Here is a 13022-nt window from a genome sequence, read left to right on the forward strand (position 1 = left end):
TTCTCCTTTATTTACTTTCTCTCTCCTTGTGGTCTCTTTTGACCCCAATCTTGAGAACAATAAGCTTCTCCTACCTCAATTCTCCACAGCTATAGGCTGTAGGTATCTTTATTAACAAATCAGAAATAGCTTGGGGAGGTGCAAGTGCGAACCCCTGATTCCCACGGATTGACGGGGGCCAATTATGCCCGGTCCGTGGCATGCAAGGTCATATAGTGTTACTTGGGTCTACATTCTGACTCTCTCCTCTAGGGGCAACCAGGCGTTGGGTGCCTGTTCTTAGTACCACAATATATTGAAACAGACCAAATCTCAACATATAAGATGGTGTTTGAAATTTCCAGCACTCAGGCTATAAAATGAGTCAGACATGTTATACAATTCTCATGATTATACCTCTGTGTGTTCAATACATTTTCAAAGCTGCTTGAATCCATTTTTTTTTTTTTTTGGAATTTATAAAGTTATTGAAATCATTATGGAACATGCAATACCCTGGGCGGTTGAAAATATTCCTCTACGCTTGAAGCTAAACAGACAATAGAAAGACAACCAGGAAGAGAAAAATCTACATTTCATCAATTACTTAATACACACAAAATATTAAGGAAAGAGGATAAAGATCCTAAATTTTACATGGAACTTAAATACCCGTGGGAAAACAAACTGGACCACATGTGGTCAGATGCTTCTAGGCTGAGTCACACCCCATTTCTTCCTCCTTTACAGAGATCCCTCCTATGCATAAAATTACAGTAGAGAAGCTATCAGATAGAAAAATGTCCACTTTATATTTGTCAAGATAGATGTAAGTATGCATGCATGTAAATATGTATAAATTCTATATGTAAGCTATATTAAAAACAACTCTGTGATGAATAAACCTCTTATCTATACTGAGGTATGCTTCCAAATCTGAAGTGGAACTCAGAACCTGGACCTAATACCACAGCTTGACTAATACCATGCTGTCCTTTTGTCACATGCTCACAGCATTGACACTATTTCAATTTTAACTCAATACTCAGGACATTCTGAGGCTTTACAGGCTGTGGTCTGATCTGCAACAGCAAAACAGTAAATAAAGGATTTGCTCTCTGTTCAAATCTTAACAATTTCAGAAAAAGAATACAAAAAAGAAAAAGATGGCAACCCATAGGAAGCCCAACAGTGTCAAAAAACCTGGACCCTTGGTAGCTCCCAGAGACTGAGCCACCAACAAAAGCCCATAAAGGTGCCAGTCTGAGACTCCTGGCACTTACGTCGCAGAGGGCAGCCTTGTCTAGCCTCAATGGGAGAGAATGTGCATAGTCTTGTACAGATGTGATGTCCCAAGGGTGTGAGGATACAGGGGCAGGATCACCCTCTCAGATATGAAGGAGGAATGGGGGAAGGAGTTTTTGAGGAAGGACAGGAAGAGGGGCAACATTTATGATGTAAATAAATAAATAAAACAATTATTTAATTAACAAAAAGAAAAATGGAAAGTATATCTTTTTCTTATGACATTAGGAACTTGCTTTTCATATGAAAAAACCACTTTATGACTTCTTTGGTATATCTGGCTTTTCAGCTTCACAAGATTGATGATTTCAGGTACTATAAATTATAAGAAAATGTATAATGCGCTAAGGCTACGGTCATTTTAAAACCAAGATGTTTAATAAGTGACTAGCAGGTGAGTAGAATATACCATAGGATTGTCAAAGGGCTGAGAGACATCCTAGGCAGGATAGCATAAGAAGGTGAGATATTTCTTCTGACTATTCAGAACAGACTACAATGTCTTATTTATTTATAGTTTAATTTATAATTTTCTATTTAGTATTTTCCAATTTCAATTTGTCTTGAGAATCTGAAACCACAGAAAACAAACTTGTAGATAAGGAGTGTCTGTCTGTCTTTTATTGCCAACTTGATTGGATTAAAGAAAGTTTAGGGTTTGAGATGCACACTTGCTAAGCACACTAATTGTGATATTTCTGGGAATTTTCTGAAATGATGAGATAGTGAAATTTTAAGGTGACAGATCTATCTATGATTAACTCACAATATGATATATTGCACTAAATGTGGTGATGCCTAGCTGAATAAAGTGCTTCCCAGGGCTTTGCTTCACATCTGTGTAAGCACTGAATTTTACTAGATTGTTCGACTTCCTTTGTACCAGGAATGAAAAAAATAGATCCTGACACATTATCATGACAGCATGCTCTTTACAAATGTAGAAATTCATAGTTTTGGTGGCTTTCTCTTTAAGTACTTATAGTAGTCCCACACCACATACCCTGGGATATGCACAATAGTGTATTGTGTTTAAATTCAAATATATCAAATGTATTAAGCAATGTTTTAAAAGTTGACATTTTCTCTAAATCTTTCAAAGAATTCTAAATACTTTACCCTCAAATGAGTGTTGCTTTCACCTGGAATCAAAGCAATAAACTCCTTATTTTATTAGATAGAGACTATTACAGAGATCTACAGCTGGTCAAAATACAAAGAATGTATGACTGTGAAATACCCAGTCTTAACTAACATATTTACAATATAACCCTTATACCTAAGTCTTCAAGAACATCATAGGAGAAGAGGTGCAAAATATTGTAGAAGCCAGAATATTAGAGCACCTTCTGTGAGGTGATTTATTTGTGACTGGAGAGTGAAGTTGAACCCATGAAATGTCAACAATATGGTTGTTTTAAAAAGAAAGAAAGATAGAAAGAAAGAAAGAAAGAAAGAAAGAAAGAAAGAAAGAAAGAAAGAAAGAAAGAAAGAGAGAGAGAGAAGGGGGGAGGGAGGGAGGGAGGGAGGGAGGGAGGGAGGGAGGGAAGAAGGAAGGAAGGAAGGAAGGAAGGAAGGAAGAAAGAAAGAAAGAAAGAAAGAAAGAAAGAAAGAAAGAAAGAAAGAAAGAGAGAAAGAGAGAAGGAAAGAGAAAGAGAAGGAAGGAAGGAAGGAAAAAAGAGAGAAAGGAAGAAAGAGAGAAAGAAAGCAGGCCTACATAATAACACCAATTTATATGTCAATGTGGATAGAGGAAATTCACAAATCACCATGTGTATATGAAGAAATACAGGTGATCAATGGGTGCTGAGAATAATTTTTGTACAGAACAAGCTCCCTGATATGTTAGGTAATCCAAGTGGTCAGACCTAAACACATACATATAGGAGTAACTTTAATGGGCTGTGTGTGTGTCTGTCTGTCTGTCTGTGTTTGTAACAATAATCATCAGGGAGAGTTCAGAAATGTGAAAGGAAGAGTATAAAAGGCATGGGAGGATTTGGATGAGAAAGAGGAAGCTGTAGAAATGATGTAAAAACAGTATTCATGTATAAAATCCACATACAAATTTTAATTAAGAATAAAACATTGAATGTTTTTGTTGAAGGAAAACATTCTTTAAATGTTGAATAACCCTTGATAAATAACTGAAAATTCTCATAATGTTTTTCTTTACTAACATCTAGTTCAATTAGCTGTGATTCATTTAATGAATTCAAATAAAATTTTTACTTTTTATTACATAAACAAAAATATAGACTAAACATAATTATTAATAGGTATTATATAACCACTAATGTATGACGAGATATTCAAAAGTTGTAACATGTATACGAAAACAGTTTTTGTTTCCTTTAATATTGCATCATAAATAGGCACTTGACCCTCAAGCTCATATCAGCCTGGAAAACCCTCTAAGATGGACATGATTATGATACTTGTTTCAGTTTTAGGAAAGCAGCTATACCTTATAATATCCAAAAGTCAACATCACCTTTCACCTCATATTGAAACTAAAACTGAAGTAATTTTTAGAATGGAGGGCCAATGAAACAGAGAATCCTGGACTACTGTGACAGACAGGTAGGGGAACTGAGCAATGATATTTGTTTTGCTAAGGTAAGTATTTGGCCCTACAGTAGTTCATTTAACATGCAACAACAGAATTCAGGAGACTGAAGAACAGAGAAAGATCTCTGAGTGGTTTCAAAACCAGTCAGATTGTTGTGGAACTATATAGGGTCAAATTGTAATCGATATCATTTCCTTGCTAGGTTAGCTAATGAGACATATTTAACCTGTTTGAATTCTGAGGGATAGGAAGTATTGAAAATGGTTTTTAAGACATCCATACACATGTTCGAGATTATGATTAGTGTGAGAATATATTTTAAGCATGAACTTTGGAAATGGAAGAAGAACTGATAAACCAAAGGGGCAGTAAATGTCATTCCTGATCGAATAAAGAACTGATCGGCTCCTACAGTTTTGTGAAAGATGCACAAGGCTTACTGCAGACTCAGGGGGGGGGAGCTGCTTTTTATATTAGCAAGGAAAAATTGAAAGCATGAGAACAAGAGAATTTTTATGTTGTCTGACTTTAGAGAATGGTAGAAAAAAATGGAACTTGAGGTGTATACTCTTAACAGCAAAATCAAGACTCAGAGTGTACATCAGGATGGTACAAATTTAAAAGGTTTAATAAAATAACTACAAAAGCCTGGGAAAGCCAGAGGAAAACTTTATGGGAAAAGAATCAAAGGTTAACTCTTCTTCTCACATTCCTAAGAGAGGAAGAGGAAGAGCCCAGAGAATAAGAAAGACTTGCAGTACAAAGCTGTTTGACAGAAGGTCAGCTATTCAGGGCAAAGTTCAGTGTAGAGAAATCTGCAGCGCGGGCTGGAAGTGTTCTTTGTGTCCATCTGCTTTCTGATACCACAACTGAATGTCTGAAATAACGTCTAAAGGAGACGAGGTTTGCTTTGACTCAAGTCTGAGAGGTTTTGGTCTATGCCCAGTTAGTTCTAGTGCACCGAAGCTTTGTTCTCACTTTCTCTTTTTCTGCTGTGAATAACACCAAGACAAAAAGTACCTTGAGGGGTGAAAGTCTTTCTTCGCATTACACTTTCACATCACAGTCCTCACTGAGAAAGGTCAGAGCAGGAGAAACTCAAGCAGGAACTTGTACATAGACATTGAAACATAAGCCATAGCGGGTTAACTACTTCCCAGTTTGTGCCCAGTTATACATCCATCTACTTTTGTATTCACACCACTCCCACTTCCTGAGAGATGCCACAATTCATGGTAGGATGCGTGGGCCTCACTATGTCAATGAGCACCCCAAAAATGCAACACAACCTGGTCCACATGCAAATTTCATGGAGCAATTCTTCAGTTGCTCTTCTGTCTAAAAATGTATGCTATGTTGACAAGCAAATCAGCTATCGAAGGTCTATAGAAAGGCAGCAAACATTCATGGTAGGAGACCATGAGGAAGAAAGAGTGTGGACAATGTGAGTACTGTGTTAAAGAGAGGAGAATGAAACTGAAGGGGTCTCAATACCCTTCAAAGCATGTCACAAAAGACTAGCATGCCTTCAAACACATAAGGTTCTACAAATTTCTTGTGTTCCATGTGCTTACAACCAAATCCTTAATACACTGGTCTTTTGGGGACATTGCACACGAGAACTACAAGTTCCTGAGAATATTTGGGATGACTCAAGAGTTTTAGACCTATGTGGGACTTACATGGTTGGGGAAAGCAGTCTGATGACAATGTTCCTTGGCAGCCCCTATGGAGTGATTTTGGAGGAGTGGAGAAAATGTAGCAATGCCTGTCTCTTTCTATACATTGAGCAGAGGTCCCTCTCTTCAGTTTAACATGCTTTGTGCACACTTTACAAAGATTTACTTTCACAAAATTGTTGATTAATTTCATATGTAAAAAACTGCATGTAGTACTTAAAATGTAATAATTGCAAACAAACTCTTATTTTAGTACTATGAACTGTGCTATATTTTATGTACATTGTTAAATTAACTCATGAGTATTTCATGTAGTTCTTATGAAGTTTGCAATGCTGCAATTGGTTTTCTAATTGAAGAAATATATACAAAAAGAAATTTTAAGTTACTACATTTTATAAATATAGTCAATAAAAGAGGCATAATATAGGCCACCTTTGATTCTATTATGATAAACTCAACAAAACTATCTCAATCTGAGCCAGTGTACTGAGCAGACCTTGGGTACTAGCTCTGCACCCAATTCCACAACACTCAGAGGAAGCTGGACTCCTAGGAGCTCTAACAAACCCAGAATCTTAGGTGAGGAGGCCACAATATCTGCTACAAACCTGGAGTTATTGGGACACCCAAGTATCCACGGACAGAGAATGCTTAGTCCAGCCACTGGCATGGATTCCTTATGGTCTCTGCCAGTGCTCTGAGAAGACATTGGGTGCTAGCTTCACACAAAGTCCCACAATATGTAAAGGAAGCTCAACTCCCAAGTGTTCTAACACGCCCATGATCATAGGGTCATAGAATCAAAGGATATCAGGGGATTGGTCACACCATGATTTCAGAATCCCAGAATCAGCTTGACACCCAGGAGCTCTTACACCCAGGATATCAGGATCACAGGATCACAGAGACAACTGGACTCTAAGGAGTTCTGACCCAACCAAGATAACAGGAGGAACAGACTCCAGTCAGAGACAGTGAGTGCAGGTAGCACTAGAGATAACCAGATGGCAAGAGAAAGTACAAGAACATAAGCAACAGATACCAAGGCAAATTGGCATCATCAAAACTCAATTCTTCCACCATAGCAAGTCCTAGATATCCCATCACCATGGAAAAGCAAGAAAAGGTTTAAATTCACTCCTCATGTTGATGAAAGAGGACATTAAAAAGGACATAAATAACCCCCTTAAAGAAATACAGGAGAACACAAGTAAACAGCTACAAACCCTTAAACAGGAAAAAAAATCCCTTAAAAAATTACAAGAAAACACAACTAACCAGTGAAGGAATTGAACAAAACCATTCAGGATCTAAAAAATGGATGTAGAAACAATACAGAAATCACAAAGGGAGACAACCCTGAAGTTAGAAAACCTAGAAAAGAAATCAGGAGTCATAAATACAAGAATTACCAACAGAATGCAAGAGATAGAAGAGAGAATATCAGGGACAGAAAATACTATAGAAAACATTGACAAAATAGTCAAAGAAAATCCAAAATTCCAAAATCTCTTAACCTAAAACATCCAGGAAATCCAGGAAACAATGAGAAAACCAAATCTAAGGATAGTAGGTATAGAAGAGAGGGACAATTCCCAAATTAAAAGGTCAGTATATATCTTCAACAAAATCATAGAAGAAAACTTCCCTAACCTAAAGAAAGAAATGTCCATGAACATACAAGAAGCCTACAAAGTAGACTGGAACAGAAAAGAAATTCCTCCTGTAGCATAATAGTCAAAATACCAAATGTATAAAACAAAGAATATTAAAAGTAGTAAGAGAAAAAGGTCAAGTAACATATAAAGGCAGGCCTATTAGAATTACACAAGACTTCTCATCAGAGACTATGAAAGCTAGAAGATCCTGGGCAGATGTTATACAGACCCTAAGAGAACACAAACAGCAGCCCAGGCTACTATAGCACCCCCCAAAAAACTGTCAATTAACATACATGGAGAAAACAAGATATTCCATGCGAAGCCAATTTTACACAATATCTTTTCACAAACCCAGCCCTACAAAGGATAATAGATGGAAAACTACAACAAAAGGAGGGAAACTACACCCCAGAAAAGAGTAAGAAAGTAATATTCTTCCAAAAATCCAAATGAGAACCACACAAAATTCCACCTCTAACAACAACAACAACAGGAAGCAACAATCACTTTTCCTTGGTATCTCTTAACATCAATGGATCCAATTCCTCAATAAAAATTCATAGACCAATGGACTGGATATATAAACAGAACCCAAAGTTTTGCAGCATACAGGAAATGCACCTCAGAGAAAAAGACAGACACTACCTCAGAATAAAAGGCTGGAAAACAATTTTCCAAGCAAATGGTCCCAAGAAACAAGCTAGAGTAGCTATTCTAAAAGTAAATAAGATCGACTTTCTACCAAAACTTATCAAAAAAGATAATTAAGCACACTTCATACTCATCCAAGGAAAAATCTACTGAGATGAACTCTCAATTCTCGACATCTATGCTCCAAATGATAGGGCACGCACATTTGTAAAAGAAAGTTTACTAAAGCTCAAAGCATACATTGCACCTCGTGCAAAAGTAGTGAGAGACTTCAACACCCTACTCTCAGCAATGGACAGATCATGGAAACAGGAACTTATCAGAGACACAGTGAAACTAACAGAAGTTATGAAACAAATGGATTTAACAGATATCTATCAAACATTTCATCTGAAAGCAAAAGAATATGTCTTCTTTTCAGCACCTCATTGTACCTTCACCAAAATTGACCATATAATTGGTTAAAAAACAGGCCTGAACAGATTCAAAATGATGGAAATAATACCATGAATCCTATCAGATCACCAGGGTTAATAACAATAAAATCAATGGAAAGTCCACATATATGTGGAAAATGAACAAAGCTATACTCAATAATAACTTGGTCAAGGACGAAATAAAAAGAAGAAATTCAAGACTTTTTAGAATTTAATGAAAATGAATGCACATTGTAGCAAAATTTACGGGATACAATGAGAGCAGTTCTAAGAGGAAAACTCATACCTCTAAGTGCCTCCAAAAAGAAACTGGAGAGAGTATACACTGGCAGCTTGACAGAACAATTGAAAAATCTAGAACAAAAAGAAGCAAATACACCCAGGAGGAGTAGAAGGCAGGAAATAATCAAACTCTGGGTTGAAATCAACCAAGTAGAAACAAAAAGAACTATACAAAGTATCAACAAAACCAGGAGCTGGGGTTTTGTTTTGTTTTGTTTTGTTTTGTTTTGTTTTGTTTTGTTTTGTTTTGTATTTTTTAGAAAATCAACAAGATAGATAAACCCTTAGCCAGAATAACTAGAGGGCACAGAGTCAGTATACAGATCATTAAAATCAAAACTGAAAAGGGGGATATAACAACAACTGAAGAAATTTAAAAAACCATCAGTTCCTTCTACAAAAGCCTATACTCAACAAAACTTGAAAATCTGGATGAAGCTGACAATTTTCTAGACAGATACCAGTTACCAAAGTTAAATCAGGATCAGATAAACCATCCAAACAGTCCCATAACCCCTAAAGAAATAGAAGCAGTCATTAAAAACTCCCAACCAAAAAAAAGCCCAGGACCAGATGGTTTTAGTGCAGCGTTCTATCAAACCTTCAAAGAAGACCTAATACCAATTCTCTTCAAAGAATTCCACAAAATGAAACATAAGAACACTACTCAATTCATTCTATGAACCTAGAATTACTGCTATACCTAAACCACATAAAGACACACACACAAAAAGAAAGAGAACTTCATACCAATTCCCTTTATGAATATTGATGCAAAATTACTCAATAAAATTCTTGCAAACTGAATCAAAGAACACATCAAAATAATGATCCATCATGATCACAATGGCTTCATTCCTGGGATGCAGGGAGAGTTGAATATATGGAAATCCATCAACATAATCCACTATGTAAAAAAACTCAAAGACAAAACCACATGATCATCTCATTAGAAGCTAAGAAAGCATTTAACAAAATTCAACACCCATTCATGATAAAAGTCATGGAAAGATCAGGAATTCAAGGCCCACACACAAACATAGTAAAAGCAATATACAGCCAAGCAGTAGCCAACATCAAACTAAATGGAGAGAAACTTAAACAATCCCACTAAAATCAGGGACTAGAAAAGCCTACCCAATCTCTTTCTACCTATTCAATATAGTACTCAAAATCCTATCCAGAGCAATTAGACAACACAAGGAGGTCAAAGGGATGCAAATTGGAAAGAAAGAACTCAAACTATCACTATTTGCAGATTGTATAATAGTACAATTAAGTGACCCATAACTTCTGCCAGAGATCTTCTGATACTGAAACACAACTTCAGCAAAGTGGCTGGATATAAAATTAACTCAAACCAATCAGTAGCCTTCCTATACTCAAAAGATAAACAGGCTAAGATAGAAATTATGGAAATGACAGCCTTCATAGTAGTCAAAAATAATACAAAATACCTTGGTGTGACTCTAATCAAGAAAGTGAAAGATCTATATGACAAGAACCTCAAGACTCTGAGGAAAGAAAACGAAGAGTATCTCAAAAGATGGAAAGGTTTCCCATCCTCATGGATTGGCAGGATTATTATAGTAAAAATGGCCATTTTGCTGAAAGCAATCTAGAGATTCAATGCAATCCCCCTTCAAAATTCTGAATCAATTCTTCATAGAGTTAGCAAGAAGAATTTGTAAATTCTTTTGGTATAACAAAGAAACCCAAGATAGTGAAAACTATTCTCAGAAATAAGGAACTTCTGTGAAAATCACCATCCCTGACCTCAAGCTGTACTACAGAGCAATTGTGATACAAACTGCATGGTCCTGGTACAGTGACAGGCAGGTAGATCAATGGAATAGAATTGAAGATGCAGAAATGAACCCACACACCTATGGTCACATGATCTTTGACAAAAGAGCTAAAAGCATCTAGTGGGGAAAAAAAAGACAGGATTTTCAACAAATAGTGCTGGTTTAACTGGCGATCTTAATGTAGAAGAATACAAGTTAAGCCATCATTATTTCCTTGTACACAGCTCAAGTCCAAGGACCTCCACATAAAACCAGATACACTGAAACTTATAGGGAAGAACATGAGGAAGACCCTCGATTATATGGGGACAGGAGAAATGTTCCTGAACAGAACACCAATGGCTTAGGCTCTAAAATCAAGAATTGACAAATGGGGCCTCAGAAAATGTAAAGCTTCTGGAGGTAAAGGGCACTGTCAATAGGACAGCAGGGCAAACAACAGATTGGGAAAAGATCTTTACCAACCCTACATCTGATAGAGGGCTTATATCAAATATATACAAATAACTCAAGAAATTAGACTCCAGACAATTAAATAACCCTATTTAAAATAGAGTACAGAGCTAAAGAAAGATTTCTATGATCTTTCCAAGACTTTTATAATGAATGGGTGTTGAATTTTGTCGTATGCTTTTTCAGCATCTAGGACAAATGGATGTATCTGGATAATATCATCCTTAGTGAGGTAACCCAATCACAAAAGAAGTCACTTGATATGCACTCACTGATAAGTGGATATTAGCCAGAAACTTAGAATACCCAAGATATAATTTGCAAAACACAAGAAAATCAAGAAGAACAAAGACCAAAATGTGGATTCTTCATTCCTCCTTAGAATAGGGAACAAAACACCCATGGAAGGAGTTGCAGAGACAAAGTTTGGAGCTAAGACGAAAGGATGGACCATCCAGAGACTACCCCACCCGGGGATCCATCCCATAATCAGCCACCAAACCCAGACACTATTGCATATGCCAGCAAGATTTTGCTGAAAGGACCCTGATATAGCTGTCTCGATTGAGGCTATGCCAGTGCCTGGCAAATACAGAAGTGGATGCTCATAGTCATCTATTGGATGGAACACAGGGCCCCCAATGGAGGAGCTAGAGAAAGTACCCAAAGAGCTGAAGGGGTCTGCAACCCTATAGATGGAACAACAATATGAACTAACCAGTACCCCCAGAGCTCATGTCTCTAGCTGCATATGTAGCAGAAGATGACCTACTCAGCCATCATTGGCAAGAGAGGTCCTTAGTTCTTGCAAACTTTATATGCCCCAATACAGGGGAACTCCAGGGCCAAGAAGTGGGAGTGGGTGTGGAGGGGAGCAGGGCAGGGGGAGGGTATAGGGAACTTTCAGGGATAGCATTTGAAATGTAAATAAAGAAAATATCTAATAAAAAAAAAGAAGAGGAAAAAAAAAAGATGTCTCACCTTTGGAAGCATAAATGGCTGAGAATCACCTGAAGAAACATTCAACATCCTTAGTTATCAGGGGAATGCAAATAAAAACAACCCTGAGATTCCACCTCAAACCAGTCAGACTACCTAAGATAAAAAAACTCAGGTGGCAGCATATGTTAGAGAGAGAGGAACACTCTTCCATTTTTGGCAGGCTTGCAAGCTGGTACAACCTTTCTGGAAATCAATCTGGCGGTTTCTAAAAAAACTGGACATAGTACTACATGAGACCCAGCTATACCATTCCTGGGCATTTACCTAGAAGATGCTCCAGCGTATAACAAGGACACATGCTCCACTATGTTCATTGCAGCCTTATTTATAATAGCCAGAAGATGGAAAGGACCTAGATGTCCTTCAACAGAGGAATGGATACAGAAATTGTGGTACATTTATACAATGGAGTACTACTCAGCTATTAAAAACAATGACCTTATGAAATCCACAGGCAAATGTATAGAATTAGAAAATATCATCCTGAGTGTGGTAACCCAATCACAAAAGAATACACATGGTAGGCACTCATTGATAAGTGGATATTAGCCCAAAAGCTCGGAATACCCAAGATACAATTCACACACCACATGAAGCTCAAGAAGAAGGAAGACCAAAGTGTGGATGCTTCAGTCTTTATTAGATCGGGGGGAAAATACTTAAGGTAGGAAATACAGAGATAAAGTGTAGAGCAGAGACTGAAGGAAAGGCCATCCAGAGACTGCCCTCACTCCCCCGGGGGATCTATGCCATATACAGTCACCAAGCACAGAACAACAATATCAACCAACCAGATTCCCCTCCCCGAGTTTCCAGGAACTAAACCACCAACCAAAGGGTACACGTGGAGGGACCCATGGCTCCAGACGTATATGTAGCAGAGGAGGGCCTTTTGGGGCATCAGTGGGAGAAGAGGCCCTTAGTCCTGTGATGGCTCGATGCCCGAGTGTAGGGGAATGCAAGGGCAGGGATGCAGGAGAGGGTGGATTCGTGTGGGCGCACCCTCATAGGAGCAGGAGGGGCGATGGATTTCGGTGGTTCTAGGGGTGTAAATGGGAAAGGGGATAATGTTTGAAATGTAAATAAATAAAATATTCAGTAAAAATTCATATGACCAATTGTACCAAAGGTAACTATGTGATAATACATTACAGATCCAAATATTAATTTGTGTAATTCACTGTCCAAGT

The sequence above is a fragment of the Mus musculus genome, chromosome 5 (genome assembly GCF_000001635.26).
Source record: "Mus musculus strain C57BL/6J chromosome 5, GRCm38.p6 C57BL/6J".
In the NCBI taxonomy this organism is placed as follows: domain Eukaryota; kingdom Metazoa; phylum Chordata; class Mammalia; order Rodentia; family Muridae; genus Mus; species Mus musculus.